Source organism: Papio anubis, chromosome 4 (assembly GCF_008728515.1).
Source record: "Papio anubis isolate 15944 chromosome 4, Panubis1.0, whole genome shotgun sequence".
Lineage (NCBI taxonomy): Eukaryota > Metazoa > Chordata > Mammalia > Primates > Cercopithecidae > Papio > Papio anubis.
The window spans coordinates 58,636,910-58,643,941 of NC_044979.1; the positions used below are offsets into that span (position 1 = coordinate 58,636,910).

At 38.1% G+C, this 7,032-nt stretch overlaps 1 pseudogene; it reads right to left on the bottom strand.

The window, feature by feature from the left end:
• Positions 1 to 214: 214 nt before the first annotated feature.
• LOC110742880 lies at positions 215 to 2,667 on the bottom strand (annotated as a pseudogene).
• Positions 2,668 to 7,032: the final 4,365 nt, after the last annotated feature.

Consider the following 7,032-nt stretch of genomic DNA (forward strand, 5'->3'; position numbering starts at 1 on the left):
TATTTTGTATCCTTTGACTAACATCTCCCTGCCTCCCTCACCATCACTAGTCCCTGGTAACCACCCTTCTCTCCATATCTATGAGTTCAATTCTTTTCATTTCCACATATAAGTGAAATTATATGGTGCTACTCTTTCTATGCCTGGCTTATTTCACTTTACATAATGTCCTCCAGGTTTATTCATGTTGTCACAAACGGCAGGATTTCCTTCTTTTTATAGTTGAATAATATTCCATTGTTTGTATATATTCCACATTTTCTTTATCCATTTATGTGTTATTGGATACTTGATTTTCTTTCCTATCTTGTGTATTATAAACAGTGTTGAAATGAACACGAGACTGCAGATATTTCTTTGATATACTGATGTAATTTCCTTTAAACATCTAACCAGTAGTGGGATTGCTGGATCATATGGCAGTTATTTTTTTTATTATTTGAGAAATCTTTATACAGTTTGCATAGTGGCTGTACTAATTTAAATGTTCTATCATTTTAAAATCTTATGTCTTTATACAGCCTTATAACGATAATTCTTTGAATTTATTGATAATTGATTTATGAGCTTAAATTGTGATCATCGTTTTTGTAAATGTGTGAGAGCAATTTGTATTGTTTAATTGTGGGGCAGAAATCTTCATCTTTCCATTATATTGTGCTTATTATTTGTGATGTTCTCCTAACACCTCAGAAAAAAATTTACCTTTGTGTGTTTTTTTTTCTTTTCAAATCTCATACCTTATGTTTTCTACATAATAGAAATTCACTGGCATTTATTGATAATTGATTCACTGCCTATAATGTGCTTATTTAAAAACTGTTTTATATTTGGTTGAGAACAAATTGTATTCTCTTGTTTGGGGACAGAATTCCAGATCATACTACTAGGCCATGCTTGTTAACTATGTTGTTCATATATTTTCTATCTTTACCAATTTTTTAACTGTTTTATTTATCAAGTTAAAAACATGAATTGAAATATTCTACTGTAGGAATAGATGTATAAAGTTTCTCCCTATTGTTTTATCAGTATGTCTATTAATATATTTTGAGGCTAGTTTATTAGTATATGCTTGTTTTCTTCATGAGCATTTTGCGGGAAATTATCTAGTCGTAAGGATTCTTTTTGTCTTAAAGTTTATTCTCTCTTAAAAGACATATTTTTGTTGGGTAAAAACGTTTTGATTTCTAATCATTTTCTTATAATACTGTAGAGATATTATTTTAGTCTTTTGGTTTCATTTATTGCTGTGAGACGTCTTCCCTTTGTGTAATTTATGTTACTTTAAAATGATTGGTTTTTACACTCTAGTTTTTTTTTTCTTTTCCTTCTTAATTTTTTTAATTTTGGTACACTGCAACTGCCATATCATGTGTCTAAGTATGTAATATTTACTGCGCGTATTAGCTTCTTAATCTGTGGATTCAAGTTTGGCATTACTTCTGAAATGTTGTCAGTCATTTTTCTTTAAATATTCCCTCCTCTTCATTTCCACTGTATTTTCCACTAAACTCGACTTGCATTATTTTATCTTCAATATTTTTAAACTTCTCATTTATATTTGTCTTCTGGCTTATCTATACTGCATATTTCTTCCAATTTTCTTTTCTTTTCTTTTCTTTTTTTTTCAGGCTTAATTCACTTTATTTTTCTTGTATAAAAACCATATGTTGTAGCCACAGCTGGAGCCTGGGTCCGCTGCACAGAGACTGTGGTGTGGGTCTTGACAAGGTGGTCAGTGAATTCTTGATAGGGAGACTTGGTAAATACAGTCTCCTTCCAGAGGTCAGGGGTCAGGGGTCAGGTAGCTGTAGGTCTTAGAGATAGCATCAAAGGTGGCCTTGGTGAAGTTGCCCAGGGTGGCAGTGCAGCCCGGGCTGAGGTGTAGCAGTCATCAATACCAGCCGTCATGAGCAGCTTCTTGGGCACAGGCGCTGAGACGATGCCAGTGCCCCTGGGTGCAGGGATGAGGTGCACCAACACAGAGCCACAGAGGCCTGTCACCTTGCAAGGGACGGTGTGGGGCTTACCAATCTTGTTCCCCTAGTAACCTCTGTGCACGGGGACGATGGAGAGTTTGGCCAGGATGATGGCCCCACGGATGACGGTGGCCACCTCCTTGGAGCATGTAACACCCAGGCCAACGTGGCCATTTTAGTCCCCAGTAGCAACGCCTTAAACCTGGTGCGCTGACCAGCACGGGTCTGCTTCTGCACTGGCATAATCTTCAAAACCTCGTCTTTGAGAGAGGCCCCCAAGAAAAAGTCAATGATCTCAGTTTCCTTAATGGGCAGGGAGAAGAGGTAGATCTCCTCCAGGGACTTGATCTTCATGTCCTTGACCAAGCGGCCCAGCTTGGTGATGAGCATCCACTCCTTATCCTCGGCCTTGCCTCCGCGAGCTCTGCGGTCCCGGCCCCGTCCACGGCCGACCCCGGCCCCGGATGCCACTGCCGAAATCTCCGTGGAAGCCATCACGGTTCCCCATCCCAGGGCCACCAGGGCCTCTGGGCCCCCCCGCTGCACTGCACCTGCGGCATCCGCCATTTGCTGTTTTCTCAGAGAAGAAGCTTCCTCCACTTTTCAAATATCTGTTCAGCGTGGTGTGTGTTTGTTTTTGTTTTTTGTTTTTGAGACAGAGCCTTGCTCTGTCACCCAGGCTGGAGTGCCGTGGTGCAATCTTGGCTCAATGCAGCCTCCGCCTGCTGGGTTCAAGAGATTCTCGTACCTCAGCCTCCAGAGTAGCTGGAACTACAGGCACCTGCCTCCATGCCTGGCTAATTTTTGTAGTTTTAGTGGACACGGGGTTTCACTATGTTGGCCAGGCTGGTCTCAAACTCCTAACCTCAATTGATCTACCCACATCAGCCTTCAGGATTTTGAATTTTTTTTTTCCACACGTGAAATATTTTCAGTTAAAGTTAAAATTATTATTTTCTTAGTAATTACATTTTTTTTTCATTATTTTGCTGAACATCCCTAATAGCCTCTATTAACAGCTTAGTGTATTCCGTCCTCTTATTTTAGGGCTTGGCAAACTTTTCCATAAGTATCCAGATGTTAAATATTTTCGGGCCATGGACCATACAGTCTTTGTTATAACCATTCAACTCTGCTGTTATAGTATAAACGCAACCATAGTAATGCAGAAACAAATGGAGTGGCTGTATTTCAATAAAATTTTATTTACAAAAACATGTGGCTGGAGTATGGACTATAGTTTGCCAACCCCTGTCTATTTGTTTATACATTATATATATAGCTATTTTATTTCTATGGATGGATGGATGGATGGATGGATAGAGCTGATAGATGATGGAAAGAGAAAGAGAGATTCAGGAACTGCAAAGAACACCACTAAGATATTTCACAAGAAGATCTTAGTGAAAACTCCAAGGTCAAAATTAAGGAAAAAATGTTAAATGCAGCTAGAAAAAAAGGCCAAGTTGCCTACACAGGGAAGCCTATCAGTCTAACAGTGGACCTCTTAGCAGAAACCCTACAAGCCAGGAGAGAGTGGAGGCCAATATTCAACATTCTCAAAAAAAGAATTTTCAACACAGAATTTCATATCCGGCCAAACTAAGCTTCATAAATGAAGGAGAAATAAAATTCTTTCCAGACAAGCAAATGGTGAGGGATTTCATCACCACCAGGCCTGCCTTGAAAGAGCTCTTGAAGGAAGCATTAAATATGAGAAGGAAAACCCAGTACCAGCCCCTGCAAAAACACACTAAAATAAAAACACCAATGACACTATGAAGAAACTGCATCAACTAGTGTGCAAAGTAATCATATTGCATTATGATGACAGGATCACATTCACACATAACAATATGAACCTTAATTTTAAATGGGCTAAGTGCCCTCATTAAAAGACACAGATGAAGAGTCAAGACCCATTGGTGTGCTATATTCAGGAGACTCATCTCATGTGCAAAGACACACATAAGCTCAGAATAAAAGGATGGAGGAAAATTTACCAAGCAAATGGAAAACAAAAGAAAAAAATGCAGAGGTTGCAATCCTAGCCTCTGACAGAACAGACTTTAAACCAACAAAGATGAAAAAAGACAAAGAAAGGCATTACATAATGGTAAGGAGATCAATTCAACCAGAAGAGTTAACTATTCTAAATATATATGTACCAAATGCAGGAGCACCCAGGTTTATAAAACAACTTCTGGGAGACCAACAAAGAGACTTAGACGTCCACCCAATAATACTGGGAGACTTTAACACCACACTGTCAATATTACACAGATCGTTGAGAGAGAAAATTAACAAGGCTATTCAGGACTTAAGCTAATCTCTGAATCAAGTGGATCTACTAGATATTGACAGAACTCTGCACCCTAAATCAACAGAATATACATTCTTCTCAGTTCCACATGGCACTTATTCTAAAATCTACCACATAATTGGAAGTAAAACACTCCTCAGCAAACGCAAAAGAACTGAAATCATAACAGTCTCTCAGACCACAGTGAAATCAAATTATAACTCGGGTTTAAGAAAGTCACTCAAAACCACACAACTACATGGAAATTGAACAACCTGTTCCTGAGTGACTCCTGGGTAAATAATGGAATTAAGGCAGAAATAAAGCTTTGAAATCAGTGAAAACAAAGAGACAACATACCAGAATCTCTGGGACACAGTTAAAACAATGTTTAGAGGGAAATTTATAGCACTAAATGCCCACATCAGAGAGCTGGAAAGATCTCAAATCAATACCCTAATAGCATCACAATTAAAAGAGCTAGGGAAGCAAGAGCAAACAAATCCAAAAGCTAGCAAAAGACAAGAAATAACTAAGATCAGAGCAGAACTGAAGGAGATAGAGACATGAAAAATGCTTCAAGAAAATCAATGAATCCAGGAGCTGGGCTTTTCTTTTCTTTTCTTTTCTTTTTGAAAAAAAAGAAAATAACAGAATAGATAGACCACTAGCTAGAATAATAAAGAAGAAAAAAGAGAAGCATCAAATAGACACAATAAAAAGGGATAAAGGGGATATCACCGCTAACTCCACAGAAATACAAACTACCATGAGAGAATACTATAAACACCTCTATACAAATAAACTGGAAAATCTAGAAGAAATGGATAAATTGCTGCACACATACACCCTCCCAAGACTAAACAAGGAATAAGTCAAATCCCTGAATGGACCAATAACAAGTCCTGAAATTGAGGAAGCAATTAATATACCACCTACGAAAAAAATCTCAGAATCAGATGGATTCACAGTTGAATTCTACCAGAGACACAAAAAGGAGCTGGTACCATTCCTTTTGAAACTATTCCAAACTATTGAAAAGAACGGACTCCTCCCTAACTCATTTTATGAGGCCAGCATCATCCTGATACCAAAACCTGGCAGAGACACAACAAAAAAAGAAAACTTCAGGCCAATATCCCTGATGAATACTGATGTGAAAAACCTCAATAAAATACTGGCAAACCGAATCCAGTAGCATTTCAAAAAGCTTATCCACCACAATCAGATTATTTTGTCCCATGGGGTGCTCACTTGATGTGGTGTTCTTCCCCTTCCCCTCGGAATGGGGCTTCCTGAGAACCAAACTCTAGTGATTGTTTTTGCTCTTCTGGATCTAGCTACTGGGCTTGGAGCTGGTGCTGGGGAGTATCTGCAAAGAGTCCTGTGATGTTATCTGTCTTCAGTTCTTGCAGCCATAGACACCAGCATTTGCTCCAGTGGAGGTAGTAGGGGAGTGAATTGGACTCTGTGAGAGTCCTTGGTGGTGTTTTTGTTTAGTGCACTGGTTTTGTGTTGGTAGGCCTCCAGCCAGGGAGTGGAGGTTTCAAGAGTCCATCAGCTGCAGTCCTATAAGGAGATTGCAAACTTGCCCTAGGGACACCTGGTTATGTACTCAGGTTTCTCAGGTGGTGGGCAGGGCCATAGAACTCCCAAGAGATTATGACCTTTGTCTTTGGCTACCAGGGTGGGTAAAGAAAGACCACCAGGTGGGGTCAGGGATAGGCATCTGGTATATTCAGAAGCATTTTATTCTTTCTGATGCTCTTTTAAATGGAATTGCTTTCTTAATTTCACTTTGGATCACTAGTATGTAAAAATAAAATTAATTTTTCTATATTGATCTTGTACCCCACAACTTTGCTAAATCTATATTAGTTCTAATAGTATTTTAGTGGATGCCTAGAATTCTTCATATATAAGTTCATGTTATTTGCAAATAAAGATAATTTTTTTTTCTTTCCAATCTTGATGTCTTCAGGATAATTTTGATGGTGGAGAAGAACCAGGTACTGTCAGCTAGCTGAAAGCACACAGCAAAAGACATAAATTGATGGTTGAAGTTCTGATGAAATGAATATCAGATAGGTGCACTGCAAATTCTGTTTGAAGCAAAGTTGCTGACCTTTTACCTAGGGTTCCTTAAACTCCCCCTGTTTAGAAATGTCATTAATCTAAGAGTTTGAAAAGAGACTGAACGAATTCAGTGGAAGCAGATCAAATTAGAAGGTTATAGGTTCACAGGGGCATTGAACTTACAGGACCATAATATATATTTTACTGGCATAGCGAGAAGATTAAAATAGATGGCATCATAGTATCATGCCATATTGACAGCATGTACATATATGTGAGCATATAAGGATAATTAATTTTATAAAAAATCATCAAAATTAGGATGACAAGCAACCATGACCAAAAAAATCATACAAGCTTTCCTTTTTTTTTTTTTGCCAGATATTGTTGCTCAAAACCAGTTTCAGCAATGTATATATATCATAGTTTAAGTATAATGTAAATAACTACCATACATATAAAACCCATATTGCAATAGAGGTTCTAAGACATTACCCAAAAAATTGTAAAACTAACTTTTATGGTTGTCCTTTTTAGACAGACCTTTCAAGAATATCCTGTAAATATAACATACTACTTTTTGCCAATAATTTCCAGTAATTTCTTTTCACTTTTACCTTTGGAGGCAGTATGAGGAAATATTTGAAGTTATACTACCACAAGGTGCCCTAC